The 18,496-nt window shown below is 48.5% G+C and overlaps 1 long non-coding RNA gene across 2 annotated transcripts; it reads right to left on the bottom strand.

Annotated features, from left to right (window-relative positions):
• Positions 1 to 9,092: 9,092 nt before the first annotated feature.
• LOC101676604 lies at positions 9,093 to 18,473 on the bottom strand. Of its 2 annotated transcripts, XR_006604551.1 has the most exons (6): positions 18,332 to 18,473; positions 16,282 to 16,358; positions 14,235 to 14,309; positions 11,787 to 11,892; positions 10,863 to 10,939; positions 9,093 to 10,738 (listed from the first exon to the last, which is right to left on the bottom strand). It is a non-coding gene; the product is annotated as an uncharacterized LOC101676604 (long non-coding RNA). The 2 variants fall into 2 exon arrangements; XR_006604550.1 differs by lacking the exon at positions 14,235 to 14,309.
• Positions 18,474 to 18,496: the final 23 nt, after the last annotated feature.

Raw genomic sequence — 18,496 nt, 5'->3', positions numbered from 1 at the left:
CCACAGCTCAGATCCCCTGGCCAACAAGCCCTCCTTAGAACAGGGACCAGGCACAGTTTCTCCCCAAGTAAGCTCCAGTTCCCAGCAAGCCAATCATTCCCTCCTGCAGGAAGTAGGGCTCACATTCACTCTCCTGTTACTACATAGTCTGTACCCACAGCCTTTGTCCATTACTGTGGAGCTCAGCTGTGCAGCATCTGGACATCCCATAACTTTAGGGTGGGAATCACTCCCTTCACCAATTGGTGAAGAAGAGAAGAATGAAATCTTTCTCACTTGTACCTTTGTCAAGGCACAATGATGAGGCTCATGGGCTTGAAGTTATTTGGATAATAATTTATTTGGGGCTTGCAAGAATTCACCTGGAGCTAAAGGGCGGCCTTTATGTGAGCGATGAAGAGGAAGAAAGGCCGCGAAGGCAAGGGCTTGGATGGTCTCTTAAAGGTCAAACTCCAGGCAGTGGGGGAACCCTCCAATAATTGCAGCAGGGAAGGAACATCACATTTTCATCTCGGTTTACCCTGACAGCTGTGTGCAGAATGGATTCAAGGGAGGCCAAGAGAGGAACCTCTCTTGGCAAGATTGGTAGGGAGTCTACTGCACAAGTCTACTGCACAAGTCTACTCACAAGTCTGAGACAGGAGTGGGTGAATCAGAGCACTGACAATAGGAAGGCAGGGAAGGAATTACTGTATTTGGCAGGCAGAAGAGACAGCAGAATGGAAAACTAATGGAATAAGGTCCTCAAGTAAATCTAAGTGGATCCTTTCAGAGATACAATGGAACAATTTGCCTCAAAGGGCAAATGAAGATTTGAAGGGGCTTTTGAAGAAATGAACAAGGGAGTTGACCGTGGACATTCCAGGTAGAAACCACTTAAAGGCTAACCAAGAGGAGCTATTTATATAATTTAGAGTAGACCATAAGCTGCTGGGTTTTCATTTAAAGAATAAGATGGAATTCATTCCCATTTCAAATGGTCTCTAAGGCAGAGTGATTTGGGGGAAAAAAAAAAAAAAAAGGCAAGTCAGAGTATACTATACTCCTCAGTAGGCAAATATACATACATAAGGCCCGAGAGAAGTCATGTACCCATGGACTGCTTTTCTAGACAACAGAATAAGAAATGAGTTTTTTAAAAATAGGAAATAAAAAATAAACTAAGAGAAATGAGACTTACCTGAGAAAAGCAAACTTGCATTTTTTTTAACATATTCATCTTGTACTTTCATGCTATTCACCTTTTTCCAATATAAAGAGTGTGTGCTCGTATATCTGATAAATTTGGAACACTAAAGCAAGTTGATGTGTTCCCTACCTAAGGTATACATAGACACCTGACCCTTGTAAAAAAAAAACAAAAAACAAAAAAACCTTAAAGCGTTACAAACATTACTGGAAGAATCCTTTGATCACAGCCTTCAACCCCACCAATGTCTACTCTCACAAAAAATTCACGATATTGTGGCATCTGGGTGGCTCAGTCAGCTAAGTGTCTGGCTTTGGATCAGGTCACGATCCAGGGTTCTGGAATCAGGCCACAGGTCAGGATCCCTGCTCAGTGGGAAGCCTGCTTCTCTCTCTCCCTCTGTTGCTCCCCTGGCTCGTGTGCCCTCAATTTCTGTGAAATAAATAAATAAAATCTTAATTTTTAAAAAAAAAAAGAAGAAGAAGTCACCATTGTTTTTATTTTGGCGAATAATTCTGCAGTCATTAAAAGACCCATTTTTGGTGAGTCATAAAATAACATATTTTTTTAAGATTTCATTCGTTTATTTGACAGAGAGATCACAAGTAGGCAGAGAGGCTGGCAGAGAGAGAGGGAGGAAGCAGGCTCCCCGCTGAGCAGAGAATCCAAAGCAGGGCTCAATCCCAGGACCCTGAGATCATGACCTGAGCTGAAGGCAGAGGCTTAATCCACTGAGCCAGCCAGGTGCCCCAAAAGAATATGTTTATTAAGCTGAAAGCAAAACTGCAAGTATTATATGTTTTGAAAAAGGAGGGGAACCTGGGTGGCTCAGTGGTTAAAGCCTCTGCTGTTGCCTCAGGTCATGATCCCAGGATCCTGGGATCGAATCCCTTATCAGGCTCTCTGCTCAACAGGAGCCTGCTTCCCCCCCCTCTCTCTGCCTGCTTGTGATCTGTCTGTGAAATAAATAAATAAAATCTTTAAAAAAAAAAAAAAAAGAAAAAAAAGACATTAGGTGATAAGGTAGACACACAGAATGACTTGGGATCTTCAAAGCGTGGCCTCGTCTCTGGCTTGACAATCGTCTATTTCTTTGAGAGGTCTTTGGCCACCATTCAAACCTTCTTGGCAGGTGACAGTATATAGGGTGTGTACCCGGGTAAAGCGTCAGTGACAGTAATTAGAAGAAGGTGCTCTGAAACATCCATTTCCAGCCCAGGTGGGTTAATAAGAGACACAGCTGTGGTGCGGGGCTTGACATCTTTTTTTGTGTGTGGATCCCAGGGTAGCTTTCAGTCATGGTGGGCCTTGCTTCTTAGGCAGTTTTCCCCTTCCTCCTCTATCTGGGGGCATCATGTCATGAGCAGAGGGTTTGGGTGGTGGAAAAGCTGAATGAGATTCATCTTCTAGAAACTGGATGAAAAGTCCTGAAAAAGAATGATTGGCCGCAGCGTGGTCATTTAGCTTCGCAGGTTTGTTGGGGGCGCTTTAGGATCCAGGTCCCCCAGTCACCCCGCTGGGAACACCCATGGGCTCTCGGCTGCGCAGCTGCCGCAGCTGGTCTTCTTAGATCCCCAGCATGCTTGCCATCAAGCTCAACGCTTCCTGCCGTCCCGCATCAGCTGCCTGGAAAGATCCCACGAAGGGGGAGGTCCTTAGGAGGGTTTTGTCCACCATTCCTTCGGATTGACTGACTAAGGTCATCAGTTTCTTCTGTGTGTCCTCCAGGATTTCCTGCTGGACTTCATTCTGTTTCTTGAACTCTTGGAGTTGGTCCTCCTTCACCTCCAAGTCGGCATTGGTTTGATGCAAACGTCCCTGTAAGGACTTCAGGTTTCCTTCTAGGGCGTCTGCCTTTTCCATCCATTCGGCCAGTTCCAGCTTCAGGCTCGCTAGGGTCTGATCACAGTGCCTTCCATCTTCCTGGGAGGCGGCAAGCCAGAGCGCAGTTTCCTCCTTCTGCTGGGTGACCATGTGCAATTGCTCCCCCAGTGACTCTACGTGCAGACTGGCTCTGTGGCTGGCCTTTTCCATGGCAGGGGAAGACAAAACGAGTTTTCCCTTCAAGACCATCACCTTCTCCCTTGGCTGAGCCACTTGGTCTTCTGAGGCCAAAGCTTCCCAGCGACGAGAATCTTGGGCTTCTGCAGCGAGGTGCTGCCCTCTCTCCAGCTCCTGGGTGAGGCGCAATTCTCTCTCACATAACTGGTGAACCTCCTTCTGGAGGGCGCACATTTCTATTTCTTTCTGTTTCAGTGCCAACATGACGTCATCTCTCTCCTGTTGACACACAACTGTCTTTTCCTGTATTGACCTAACGTCATCGAAAAGTGGGTTCAATTCCCTGGTCTAGCCCTGTTCTTTCTCTTCCAACAGTTACTCCAACAGGAGTGCTGTCTCTTTCATCCCAGCATGCTGGGATTTCTCCTCTCTCTGCATTATTGAAAGCAGCCGATTTGTCTCTTGCGATTCCTGATTTTCCATTTACTTTTCTCTAGATGTTTCCACGATCTTTGCATTTTCCTCTTTTCAGCTGACACACACCCATTTCGAAATCTGCTATCCTCTCCTTCAGATTGGTGACTGCCTGCGTCAGCAGCTCATTCTCACACAGTTGGCCACTGAAGAAAACAGCTCCTCACTTTTCGCTTGGGTTCAGAGCCCCTGAGCCTGAAGGAAGTTTTTTTTTTTTTTTTTAAAGATTTTATTTATTTATTTGACAGAGAGAGAGGACAAGTAGGCAGAGAGGCAGGCAGAGAGAGAGAGGAGGAAGCAGGCTCCCCGCTGAGCAGAGAGCCCGATGCGGGACTTGATCCCAGGACCCTGAGATCATGACCTGAGCCGAAGGCAGCGGCTTAACCCACTGAGCCACCCAGGCACCCTGAAGGAAGTTTTGTAGAACAGGCTTTCTCCATCAGATGCTTCATGTGGGAATCAGATTCGCTGTGTTCCTGTGGTTCTCCTTCCCCTGGGGCAGCCCCTGAAGCAATGCATCTCTGCTGATTTTCCTGGAGGGTTAAAATCATTGGATCTTTTCCTTGCCCTGTTTTCTTAGCCTTTCTACCTCCTCTTGGAGCACTTCAGAAGACTCACTCACTAGGTCAGATTTCACGGCCTTCAGAGAGTCGCTGGAGGGCTGGAGGAAAATCACATCAAGGTTCCCTAAAAGGAGGTCCTTGGCATTGCAAAGCTCCCTGATGCAGAGCTGAAGTTGTGCCAGTTCCTTCTCTAGCTGTTGTAAGTTTATTTCATGTCCTTGGTAAGTTTGGACCTGGTCAAGAGAGGTCGTCTGGAGTTTCAAAACCTCTCGCTGTTGGTGAAAGCCCATGCCTGGAGTTGTCGCAGATCTCTCTGAAGCTGAGGTGACTCACACTTCATATTTTGGACCATGGTCAGCACCTGCTCTTTCCACTCTTCCATGATCTTCATTCCCTGTGTTAATGTGTCCTGTTCCTGTAGAAGCTGTTGGAACTGATGGATACGAACTCCTTGAATCTCATGACAAGTGCTGGGTGTTTGCAGGATTGTCAATAAAGTCTGACATTTCTGGCTTAACACAACCATTTCTAGTTCTTTTTCTCGAATAATGTGACACAAATTCTGAATCATTTCTCTAAACACCTCCTGGCTGCTGCTTTCAATACTAGTGGACAGTTTTTGATTTTCCACTTGCATCCTCTGGAGTCTGCTTCTTTGGCAGCAAGTCGATCAGTCATTTAGATTCAGATAGCTATTCTTCGTCTTCTCATTTAGGATGACCAACACCTGTTCACTTTTCAAAGCACACTCTTGAAATTGCTGCTGAAGTTGTTCCACGTGCCCTTTCTGGCTGTGAGAAGCCACAGAGATTCTGCTGGAAAGACCCTCAATCTCCACATCCTTTTGCTGGATAATCCGAGTGAGTTTCCCGATCTCCTCTTTGGAGAGCCGATCCATCTGCTGGGTCAGTCGGATGTTCTGTTCAGTGAGAAGCTTCATCTCCAGTTCCTGTTCTTCGATTCCTTGGACTAATCTTTGAATTTCAGCTTTAAATGGATCACGATCTTCACTTCCGTTCTCTCTGGGGAGAGGCTGGCTTGCTCGCACCTCCTCATCCTTACAGGGTTCTCTTGGAATTTGCATACTTTTGTAGGGCAACTGGGCTTTCATCTCTTGTAGCGTGACTTGCAAATTCCAAATCGCCTTGTCTTCGCTGCAAGGAGCTGAGCGTGTTCAGTGTTCCTCTCCTCCTGCCAGTGTTGAAGACGGTCCACTATCTTCTTCTGCTCCTGTAAGGACTGAAGCAGTGCTCTCTTCCCCTGCTGCTGGTTGTGAATGATCTTCTGTTGTTCTTTTATTTCCTCCTCCAGATCATCTTTTAACTCATTGAGCTGAAAGACCTCACAGTCTAGTTCTACACTCTCGTCTAGGATTTTAGGGTCAACCACAGGGACAGCAGGACTCTGTTGTGTTAGGCGCTCCAGGTCTTCATCCATATGAGAATGTTCGTCTGTCACGGATGGGAGATGCATGTCTTTGTCCTCCAAAGATGGCTGTAAAATGTCATTGCTTCTAAGGTTCCAGGCGACTTAAACAAACTCCTCCTGAAGCTCTGGCCTTTCTCTAAGCTCTTTAATGTACACATCTTGCTCTCTGGCGCATTATGTCAATTGCTTCTGCTCCTCCAAAGCAAAAGACAGCAGTTCCTTCATTTCTTGATGGTCGGCGTCCATCTGCTCGATGGGATGTATTTCCAGGTCTTTCTCTTGACCGAGTTGAATGAAATGCACATGCTCTAACAGTGACCACTCTTTGAAACTGCGCTCAGACTAGTTTGTCTCTTCCAACAGCTTCTTTTCAGCTAGACACAATTTCGCCACTAACTGCCCTTTCTCTATTTTTAAAGCCCTCACAGCAATGTTGTTTTCCAGAGAATCGTTGTTGCGCAGAATAGATTCCTCCAGCTGATGTCTTAGATCTTGGAGCTCCCAGACCAACTTTTGCTTTTCTGTTCAGAGATCAGAAGCAATGTTGTTCAAACTGTCATTCAGCCGCTGCATTTGTCTAAGTTGTTGCTTCAACCTTCTCAGCTCAGTTTCCCTTTCCTGAAGTAAGTCATCTTTCACATTCCCGGCAGTCTTGGTTTTGCAGGTCTTCCGTCCATCATTGATAGTCTATTAGTTGTTTGCGGTGCTGGTCAGTGAGGTCTGCTAGCTTCTGCTGCTGGACGTTTTGCAACACCGCCCCTTCCAGCTCATGTTCGTCCATCTCCTGCATCTGCCACTGCTCTAGGTCCCTGATGTGGCTCTTCAGTTCCACACTGCTTCTGAGTCGATGGTATTTGGTCCCTGGGTGGAACACTGGCACATCTTCTTCCAATGAGTCACTTCAGCCTCCAGTGTTTTGATCTCACAGAGGAGTCTATTGATCTGTGTCTGGGCTGAGATGACATCAGCCAAATCCATGGTGTCCCCAGGGAAAGTCCCTTTCCCCAGCACGTGTCTGTTAATATGGGAGATGTCTCTGGTCAAAGAGGTCTCATTGCTGTCCATGGCCCCTAGGGAATGGCCTAGGCCAGAGCCCAGGCCCACAGCCCAGGAAAACATCTGACGGTCATACAACTGCTCTGGTCCATGGTGCGAAAGCGTCCAGCCCAGTCCGACTACCCCGCCAAGTGTCCCAGAACCCCTGCCTGCCAGAGGCTAAGAATCAAAAGCCAACAGGCATTTCCAGGCAACACTTGCATGCCCCTCCCCCCACACCTCCATGGCTCACGCCCCTGTTCTCCAGAGTGCCAATGCTGGTCAGGTAGCTCCAAACAGCCAAGGCCCTCTGGCCACTGATCCAGGTCCCCGCTGCTCATCCCCAGGACTTCTACGTCAGGCTGGACCCATTGCCCTCCTTCACACACTTTGTGGCTGTCCTGGGAGGGCCCCTCATGCATGCTCCAGCCTGACTGCCCCCAGGTGCCTGCCCCCAGAAAATGTACCTGGCCCTCAACTTCCCTCTAAGTGGGATCACAGTACACAAAATCCTGTGGCATGCGCTTTCCACGCTCTAGTATCTTTTTCATTGAGGTGAAATATAAGCAGTCACACGCATTCATCCAGCTAGGAGAGAGGCTCCTAGGTGCATTCACAGATGTCTATACCCGCACAGAGAATGGCCCTCACCAAGACTTTGGGTATTTCCAGCCTCCAGAGGCTCCAGCGTGCCCTATCCCTCCTTGCCCCATCAGTCCTGTGAAGACACCTGGGCCCACACCTTGGTTTGGCATTTCACTGGCCACTGCCTGGCCTCCCATGGCTGTGCGCCTAGACCAGGCTGGCGGTTGTGCAGGATGGTGGCGGTGCCTGGTCCTCAGGTCCTCCGCTCTGCAGAGGTGCCCAGGTGTGGGTTGGCAGAGGCCCAAGTCCACCCTGCAGTCCCGCCCTGGCGCTAGTCCACCAGTTATTATTAGGAACTGTCCCCCCAGCTGCCCTGCGGGAGCCCTGCCAGCCGCCTCCACCAGCAATTCTACCCCATGAAGCATGCGGCCAACCAGAGCCTGGACAGGTGAATGTGTCCGTTCGAGCCCACTGCGATTGCGCAGCTGGGGTGGGAACAGGAGGGCTGGCTGCTCTCCTGGTGGCATTCTCCCAGCCCCTGCCACCAACAGGCATGAGGCACAGGGGGCCCCGGTCCGGGACTGCACCTCTCCACAGATTGGAGCCCAGCTCGGGGCCGCCACCAGAGTCCCAGAGGAGCCACTTAGTGGGTCAGCCTCCTGAGATGCCCTCTGGGCAGGTCCCCGCTGCCCTATGTCCTGGCCCTGCCCAGCATAGCCTTGGGGGTACTGCACCTGAGCCTTCCCCTGCCCTTCCCCCAGGGTTTGCCCTGGGCAAAAACTCCAGTCACAGATGTGCTGGAGGCCTGGTGGTCGCTGGGCTCTGGGGGCGGTGTTCTCTGCCTTTCAGGGAGCGGCCCGCCTCTGCAGACCCTCTGCCTCCATGTGCCTGAGGGCAGGAAATAATTAAGGGGTGATCAGAGCCCATCGAAACTGCCTCTGGAATTTCTGGCATCCATGGAGGGACTGTAGAGGTGCTGCTGCCTCCAAACCGGGGCCCCTGTGGACTGAAGGGCCCAAGTTCTTGACATGGAGAAACTGGCAACTGGGAGGAAAGAATGATGGAGACACCTTAGCTGACTTTTTAAAGAGCTTTTTAAAAAAGCCTTTCTCCCTTTGGGTTGGAAGCAGATCCTTCTCCAGGTTTCTTTTGTTCTGCTTTAATGTCTGACAAGAAACATTATCCATTATGAAATGACAGCAGAGACTGGGGTTTGTAGACCGGCTGTTGGAAAGAAAACAACTGATGGTTTTGAGAGCTCCTGGAGGTGATGGTCATGTGCCCAGTTATCTGGGGCACAGCTTTCAAGGTCTTTTAGGGCTGTTGGCTGTACTGGGCCTACTGACTGTTTATTCTGAATGAGATAGCAAAGTGTGAGTTTTCCGCAGCTTTTGCTCCCCCTGCCCCAACACCTGGGTCAAAGGGGGAGTGTGGTTTGGCCAAAGCATGTGTGACAGTTCTTTTGGTGTGTGTGTACCAAAATGCTTTTTCTTCCCCTCCCGTTTTCTAACTTTTTTGCTTTTGAGGGTTGGGGGGGGGGTCCCTCCCCCAGAACTTTTTGCTTAGTGGCTTTGTTTTGTTTTTTAATTTGGTTGCTACCCCACACTATGATCTTAGTGTGCACTGATTCTGTTTCCAGAGTTGAAGCCTGTCCCCTAAAGCCTACCGGTGCCTACTTTTCCATCATTTGTGGGAAATGATAGAAGTAATGCCAAGTGGCAGGTAGACAGGGGAGCAGTGATAGAGTTTTGGAATGTAAGTAACATTTGGCAGGGTGATGTCCAGAGCCGATGACGAGAAAGAATTCTTGAGACCTCTTTGGTGCAAAATAGTGGTTTTATTAAAGCACAGGGACAGGATCCGTGGGCAGAAATAGCTGCATCAGGGTTGTGGGGGCAACTGATACACACTTGGAAGTTGGGGGAGGTGAGGAAAGGGAAGGGAAGGGTTTCAAAAGCACTTTCCTATGCTAAAGAGGACCTACATGATACTGGAGACCTTGCCATGGCCAAGTGAAGTGGTTTTACCTTCCAGCAAGGAATGAACATGAAGATGGTTGGAAGTTTCCTGGACGAAGGTCACACAGGTCCCACTGAGGCGTGGGGACGGGTGAGTGCAGGGTGTCAGCTTCTGCCTTGACCTCAACTAGCCTTCTGCTCCCTCATCAGGTGTGGGGGCTAATGTTTCAATGAAGAATATGTAAATGAATTCTAAGATAATTCCTTGGGAGTCTTAGTAACATGTCTTGTGAAATCAATATTCGGTGAGGGTCAAGACAGATTTGTCACATTGTCGTTCTGGCCTGTTTATACACCATATCAGGAAATGGGTGTTTGCTCTTTTGGCACAAAATTCTGAGGCTTTTATTCATTTTCTTTATTTGACAGAGCGAGAACACAAGCTCTGGGAGAGGAGGATGCAGGCTTCCCACCGAGCAGGCAGCTTGACCTCGGGCCCCTCTCCCAGGACCCTGGGATCATGATCTGAGCTGGAGGCAGACGCTGAACCAACTGAGCCTCCCAGGCACACCCGTTCTGAGCCCTTTCAAGCTCCCAAGATGGTCAGGCTCTCCTTGGCCCAACCTCCTCTGCAACAGCTTCTCTCTTCACACTTCCATTTCAGCCATAGATGCCCTGCTTTTAGATTCCAGAGCAGGCCAAGGATTCCTACCTGTTCACTCCTCCCTGGAATATTCTGGAGCTCCTTTCACCACACCAGCCCTGTAGCTGCCGCCTACTCATTTTTCTGCTCTCCAGGCAAAGGTCTCTTCTTCTAAAAGCCCTTCACTGATGCTACTGATGCTCCAACAAAGACTAGAGGACCCATCCTGGGAAATTTCATAACTCCACACAGCACCCGGTTTTCTAGTGGCCTATTTACTTGCTCTTGTTCTCCAGTAAATGGAAGGCCTCGAGAGAGCTCTTGTCATCTTTCTCCAGTGCCTGCTGTGGAGCCTTGGGTAGAAACTCCATAAAGATTGTCAAATCAAGGGTAAATCTAGTTCTTACCATACCGCCCTGACGAGGTGAGCCCAAGTATGAGAAAATGAAAACTGGATAGAGTCAAGGGGGACTCTGCACTGACCTTTGTCTGTGTTTCTTTATTGCTCGATGCCAGCAGAGGCTGAGGCGACTACCGAGCGATGGAGGGTGTGGCGATTATGCTCCCAACATCCAAACTCTTTTCCTGGGGAAGCTCCTGAGGGATATTCTGTAATCCCGCCACTCCAAGCTGATGTGGTCGTCCATCTCCCTCACCCGATGCTGTTCTGTCCCTGACGGTGTTCTTCAGTTTCCAGACTTCAGCTGAGTCTGAGCTCTTCAGTCCCTGCGATGAAGACTGGGACAAGTTCTTCCACTGTGTCACTTCCGCCTTCAGTGTTAGGATCGTGTTTGGAGGGTCTGTTGATTTTTGCTGTACCCAGATGACATCATCAGCAAAGTCCAGCACATCTCTGGAGAAACTGAAGGTGTGGCCCGTGAAGGAAGTCCCACTGCCATCCACCCCCCACCGCCGCCCCCAGGGAATGGCCTAGGCCTGATCCCTGGCCACCAACCCAGGAGAACACTGTGGGTCATAAAACTGACCTGGTCTGCTATGGAAAAGCATTCTGCACGGTCGGAATACCCCGCCAAGTGTCCCAGGACTCCTGACCAAGGGAGGTCTAGAATCAAAAGTAATAGGCAGTTGTAGGCAACGCTCACCTGGGGCCCAGCTGCTGCAGGCCAGGTGGCTAGGAAAGGCTGAGACTGGGGCCCTTCAGCAGACCGGCTCTGGCCACTGGTCCTGGTCCCAGCAGCTCATCCCCACGACTTCCCACACCCCAGCTGGGGCTCTTCCCCTTCTCCCCCTGCCTTGGTGGCTATCCCAGATGGGCCCTGAGCGCGTGCTCCCATGGGCCTGCCCACAGAAAACACACGTGGCCCTCAATGTCCCCCGAAGTGGTATCACACTAGACCACTGCCTGTGCTTTCCACACAACAGTACTTTTCCTCACTGAGTGAAACGTGATGTGGAAACAAAGGCTGAAGAGCGATTGTGAAACGTCCTTACTTCCTGCGGCCCACTGACAACTGCTTGAAACAGGCAAGGGGCCTTCCTCTAGGGACTCAACTGCCTGTGTTGACAGCCTGCGAAGGGCAAAGGCAATCCTAGCCCAAATCCCCCTCCCAGGATCCTGGAAGCCTACTTTAACATATAAAACTTACTTTGGAAATTTCCTTTTTCTCTAGCCCCCAAGATACATGTTGGCAATCATCTTTCAAGCATAAGGCCCACTGACCTAGGCCTGAAGGGTCTCATGACTAAGACTTTACTAGACTGTAATAAATGACTTTTTGCCAACAACAGCTAGCCCCTCATGGTTCTGGAAACCTTCCTACCAGAATTCCTTGGAGACATACACTATCCTCAAACCCCTCAAACTTAAAAGTATAGAATAGGTCACTCCTCATGACTCCATGGCAGCATTTTTGCCTACAGGACTTGTCTGCGATTTTTAATAAAATCACCTTTTTGCGGCACCAGAGACAGCTCAAGAATTCTTCCTTGGTTGTGAGCTCTGGACACTATGATGGCAAAATCAGAAACTCTAAGGTGCAGGACCAGAAAATGTGCCTAAAGAAGATACAAACCCACAGTTCAAAAGCAAGCAAACAAACACGAAGAAAAAAAATCTGCCCAAAAAGTCTCATGAGGGACTTTGATCAAAAAATAAAGAACCAAGATGCCCTTCAACGGACAAATGGATAAGGAAGATGTGGTCCATATACACTAGGGAGTATTATGCCTCCATCAGAAAGGATGAATACCCAACTTTTGTAGCAACATGGACGGGACTGGAAGAGATTATGCTGACTGAAATCAGTCAAGCAGAGTCAATTATCATATGGTTTCACTTATTTGTGGAGCATAACAAAAAGCATGGAGGACATGGGGAGTTAGAGAGGAGAAGGGAGTTGGGGGAAATTGGAAGGGGCGGTGAACCATGAGAGACTATGGACTCTAAAAAACAATCTGAGGGATTTGAATTGGCGGGTGGGTGGGAGGTTGGGGTACCAGGTGGTGGGTATTATAGAGGGCACGGATTGCATGGAGCACTGGGTGTGGTGAAAAAATAATGAATACTGTTATGCCGAAAAAAAAAAATTTACATATATATATATATATATATATGTGTGTGTGTGTGTGTATATATATATATATTTATCTTTATGTTCTAAAGGATTCCCAGCAATTGAAAAGAAAATGAAACTGCAACATTTCCAATGGACCTTTACAAAGAAATCCAGCAGGCCAGTAAAAGGAAGGAAGGATACTCCATCTCATTAGCACAAAGTTCTTTAAAACATGTTAAATTAGAAGGTTTGGCAGTTTGGCAGAATTTTTTAAATGAAAACAGCCAGTGTTAGGGTGTACAGAAAGGGAACCCTCATCTCCTCTCGTGAAAATACAAATCGGTAAAGAGGGTCTCAGGTTTGGCAGTACCTATTAGAATTCACAAGGGACAATTCCTTGAGCCAGCAGTTCCTGCACATACGAACGTGTACCTCTGCTTTCTACAACACTGCTTAACAGAACACCATAAAACACGCAGCTATCTAAAGGACCATGGGTACTGAATACATTAAGTAAAATGGAATTTCCATGCCAAGGAGAACTAGAAAGCCATCAGAAATGAGGAGGCAGACCTAGATATGATGACACAAAGATAATCACGGGTCGCTAGGTTGCAGAAAGAGCGAGCTAGCTACAGAGCAGGACGTATAAATGATTCACTTTATTAAAAGGACACCTGAATTTACTGATTTTGAGAAATATAGATTCACTCATTCAATAGATATATACTGAACTACAACCTATGTATTCATTCATTGTGTATATATAGTCTCTCATCAAAAATTTATGGAAACCTGTACATGCCAGGTACTGGATTATCCTTCTGTGTGTGTTTTCTAATGTGTGATATTTATCCGTCTCTAGGTGTGCTGTTCATCCACAGGAGAAAACACTGAATGCTGCTTTTCTTCATGGGGGGGCAGATTATGGAGCGTGTTTACTTTCTACTTCATACATTCCTGCACTGATGGATCAAAGTTAATGCAAAGTGGTAGCTCTTTTATAATCAGTAACCATCCTGATCCAAGTATTCACCCAATATGCAAAGAACTGTGACAGCCACAGTGTGGAGAAAACAGCTAGGCCAGGAAATGGCAAAGCCTGCAGAGGATCTACTTACAGTTCATAGGAGGGAAACAAAGGATGGGGGAGATGTTCTTTTCTGGGGGAGTTTCTTCACTAGGAGCACGAGTATGGCACTGTGGTTGCATAGAGGCCTGTCTGGTTGTCTGATGTTTCCTGTGTCATCTGTGTCCACCAACCACAAAGGCCATCCTCTCTGGGCATGTCTCCTGGCAGCAATTATTAAGAAGTCCCTTGAACTACTCCATCAGACACAGACCGAAAACGATGGAACATTCTGCAAGAGGTTCCCCTGGGTTCAGAAAGCTTAGAGGTGAGCAGAGTGTTGCTGACAACACTCATAATTAAAACGTGAGGGTGAAAACCCAAGCAGATGGGCCGAGGAGGTGACATAATCAGCAGCACAGGTCAGGTACAGGCAGTGGGGAGCAGTGGGGATGGGACTGAGGGTCTGATGCTGCCGGAATGGATGTTCCCAAGGAAAGCTGGGAACAGAGATTTTCAGGAAAATCTACTTTTGCATCTTTTGGAAATCAATGAAACGCATTTTGTAAAGATTTAAGAATGAGGACCTATGCACAGGTGTTTTAAATTCCTTCACAGTAAATGCGATGCAGTGTAAACATATCACAGAAGTATATGCCATGTGACATCATGGGCGCACATATGCAGGCTCAGACTCACACACACACACACACACACACACCCTTTTCAAAGGAGAAAGGGAAAGAAAGCAAAGAGAGTTCCATAGCCCATACTGTAACACGTAGGTGCAGGGTAAGTGGGTCCTCTGAATGTAATTCTATGATGGGTTGTGATAAAAAGGCTTGACTCTGTGGGAAGATAGGAAAGACAGAAATGAGGCAAGGAGCTCAGTTTCAGCAAAACTGTAAATACCCTCCCCAGAAACAGCAAACACATCCTGCTCCTGTCAAAGCAAGGGCCGCTCACTGAACAAGGCTCCGTGACATCCGGCCCTCGGCATACGCAGTCACACTTTGACGGATCAGGGCTCAGGGGGAGGTCACTAAGCAGGACACTCAAAATCGGATGTCCACTCTCAATTTCATCATGAAATACTGAAGACTCAGAAATTGCTCAAGAAGGGTCAGCAAGAATTTGCCTGATGTTCCAGTGTTTTCCAAGTCGTCTCTAGTTTCCTGCCTCTTCTCCAACAAAATGTATAACCCAGTGCTTACTGCTCACAGTTATCTGGAAAACCGACTCCTCCACAGACCTGAAGTCACTAACATTTATGTGAGGAGTCCTCTCCTCCAGGATATGCAAAAAATCAGACCTGAGACACCCGAATCCTCTATCACAACAACCACACACAAAGGCCAATGCCTTTTCCAGCCTAGAAGCCACCTCTGGGCTTAAGCGAGAGCCCACTTACTCTTATTTCACTCGGGGTTCTACCAAGCTAGATCCTCCTCTGCCAATACAGTCTCAGATGCCAGGCGGCAACTAAAAGGCGTATTTACTGTAACAGAATCTTCTATTTGGAAATGGTGAAAACCGGTTTTTATAGGATATAGTAGAATAGCCTCATACTAGAAAATTCTTTACAGATGTTGAGAATTAGACATCTTTGAAGGAAACGCTGGAAAGTTTTATGTTAACTAAGAATTTTTTAAAATTCAGTGTGGCGCCTGGGTGGCTCATTGGGTTAGGCTTCTGCCTTCAACTCGGGTCCTGATCTCGGGGTCCTGGGATTGGGCTCCACATCTGGCTCTCTGCTCAGCGGGAAGCCTGCTTCCCGCCCCCCTACCCCGCCTGCCTCTCTGCCTACTTGTGATCTCTCTCCTGTCAAATAAATAAATAAAATCTTTTTTTTAAAAATATAAGACTTGGCATTTTATTTAAATGACTCATTTATAAAGAGAGAAGAGAGCACAGGTTAGAACCACTAGGAAACACTGACCTTAGCTTGAGGCCATGGTTTAAATTTTTTTTTTTTTTTTTTTTTTTTTTTTTTATTTATCAGAGAGAGAGGGGGGGAGATAGCGAGCACAGGAAAACAGAATGGCAGGCAGAGGCAGAGGGAGAAGCAGGCTCCCCGCTGAGCTAGGAGCCCGATGTGGGACTCGATCCCAGGATACTGGGATCATGACCTGAGCCAAAGGCAGCTGCTTAACCAACTGAGCCACCCAGGCGTCCCGAGGCCATGGTTTAAATCTCAGCTCCACCCCTTCTCCCACAGGTGCCCTGATGGAAATCCCCTTCACTGCTTTGAGCCTGGGTTTCCCCACTGGAATTCATGAGTCTACTCTGAGCACTGAATGAGATGATCCAAGTGAAGCATTTCACATGGTGCTACAACAGCTCCCAGCAGAGATTCACAAACTCGTCCTCGACAACTCTGCAAATTTCTTAAAACCTGACCTCAAGGTGGCACCCGGAATATCTCACATATAGTAAATGCCCAAGTTTAGCCTCCTTGTCATTCACTCGAACAATATTTACTATGCGTCCCTTCTGGGCCGGGCACCTCTCTATCCCCTGGAGATAATGAAGGAGACAAAACACACAGAACAATTCAGATGATCAAAGTACTGTAGGTTATTTCTTTTCAAGGTTCAGACAAATGATGCTCACGGACAGAACTGTCACGACGGAGGGTGTACTGCATTTGGAAGACTGCTCCACAGGTTGGAATGAGGATGCCAGGGCCAGCAAGAAAGTGGGGAGGGGGTCCAAGAGAAGAGCCCCCTAAAATGAGGTCCCCAGCATGCAGACCGGCCACCTACTAACCGCTGCCTCTGAATCTACCCAGCTCTGTTGTCTGGTCCAAGCCACACTTACTTGATGCTGTGTAGCTTTCTCGTGACTATGACTGGAAAGTCAACCTCAAAATATTTTCTTGGGAGAAGATCTTCATCCTGAGGAAAAATACGCAGTAAGTTTCCTAATTCTATATCCCCTCATACACTGACCCTCTTCATGCACCGAGTACTAAGCCTCAAACAGCAACAGAGTATTTCAGGGCCCAAATCAGGAACGATATGGTGAAAAATGCATGTTTCAGGTGACTTCAGTCTCCGTGTGGAGAACGGACGGAGGATGAAAGTTAGGAGGTGCTCACAGCCGTCCAGGAAGAAGGTCCAGGGAGGAAGTCATGGGGAGCCGGAACTGGGGGAGCCGCCACTGGGATGGAGACAGGGAGGCCCTGGGGAAGTAGGACCTAACGGACTTTGCCAAAAAGCAGATGGAGACAGATCAGGGAGGGTCAGGAAACCGATGTGGGGGTGAGGCCAGCAAGTGGGGGATCAAACAGGACACAACAGCAAATATCACAAAGCACCCGCCACGGTGAGGGCAAGCACTGTTTGTGCTACATTTACTTTTTCCTGTGAGAGGAGAGTGTGGTGGGGGAAAGGGCAGGCACTCTGGAGCCGGGGAATGGGGTTCAGATCCCAGGTCAGCCACTTGTCTGCTAGAGGTGCTGGGAAGTCACTCAACTCCCTGGGCCAAGCTTTCCCCATCCACACAGTAGAGAAAGGGACAGCACCTCACAGGGCTGTGAGGAGTCCTGTAGAAATAAATACTCCAGCAGCACTCACAGCAGGACCTGCCAGAGTAAGGGTGGGCCTTTATGATATATTGATACGTGCACACAGATGTGGGGTTGGCCTGGGCCATATATTTATTTCTACTGTGGGTCGCAGTAAGGAAAGTGTGAAAGCCACACACACAAATAGAAACACACAAACACAAACACTGAGTCAAAGAAACGCATCTACACAGAGACACAGAGCCCCACGCACAAACATATGGAGACCCACAGACACAAAGACACAGAGATACATATGCAAAGATACACAGACACACACACGGAGGTACACACACCCACACAGAGACACAGACACACACACTCACAGCCCAGCTCCATCTGTGTTGCAGTCTGGTCACCCCCTGGCCATCCTAGCACGTTCTCTCCATGTCTGTCATGTCCACTCAGCACTGATGACTATTCTTGAACGCATCCTCTCCTCAACCCCCAGCTGCAGAGACACCCCTTTCTGGCCTCTTCCAACCACACCCTGTGTATCACCTGCAGCAGCTCCTCACGACCCTATGGCCAGCAAGAAACAAGGTGCTCCGCACCTGCTGACTTGTTCGGCAGCCCCCCCCCATGTATTCTCTGAACACCCGTGTCCACCCGTACTTCTATTCCAGAAATACAGAGCCAGTTTGCTCAAGGGGAAAAGACGAAAGCAAAGCCAGGTGCTGGCGTCCAGAGTCTGGTCACGGTGTCGCTACTGCAGCCTGGGAGGACACCCCCGTTTCTGACGTGAGCCGCTGCACAGCAAGAGCACCGTAAATGCAGACAGTTACCCGCGACGGGAAGCAGAGACTGGGAGGTCGCCCACCCCAGGATCAGCATGATGGGGACAGAAATCACGAGGAAACGTTTCCTAATAGGAGGGGATCCCGAAGGGCGAGTGTAAGAACTGTAAGTCCAGCTACTGCCCACCCATGTGGAAAATCTCAGGGGGTCTGGTTTGCGGGAGAGGCAGGGAGACAGGGAGACAGGAGGGCAGAGAACAAGACCACTTCCTGGCGTATCAGAAGACACAGGCCGGGCCATCCCCACCGTTCACACTCACAGCTGCCACGCATGCCTGGTTTGGTGCAGAATGCAGTGATGGTTGAGCCACCTGAGGCAACTGGGAGGAAATGTTTGGAGCAGATGAGGACGTAACTTCTGCTAGGATACCCCACAACACCCTTCCAGAATGTTACTCCCACGATAGGAAAGGTTAAGGAGAGTCTAAAATTCCAAGACAATGAGAACGATTGCAAGCAAATTAAAGACAGCATACACTACTATACCTTGTGTTGGACTTCTTACCTTATTATAAGGAGCTTTCCCTTGGGATGTCTGGGTGGGCTCAGTCAAGTGAGTGGCAAACTCTTGATTTCGGTTCAGGTCATGATCTCAGGGTTGTGGGATCCAGTCATGAGTTGGGTTCAGTGCTCAGTGGGGAGTCTGCTTCCGGATTCTCTGAATCCTTTT

The sequence above is a fragment of the Mustela putorius genome, unplaced genomic scaffold, assembly GCF_011764305.1.
Source record: "Mustela putorius furo isolate JIRA1106 unplaced genomic scaffold, ASM1176430v1.1 tig00004041_pilon_pilon_pilon, whole genome shotgun sequence".
Lineage (NCBI taxonomy): Eukaryota > Metazoa > Chordata > Mammalia > Carnivora > Mustelidae > Mustela > Mustela putorius.
Note: the sequence above shows the minus strand (reverse complement) of the source record. Positions and strands in the feature narration are given on the sequence as shown.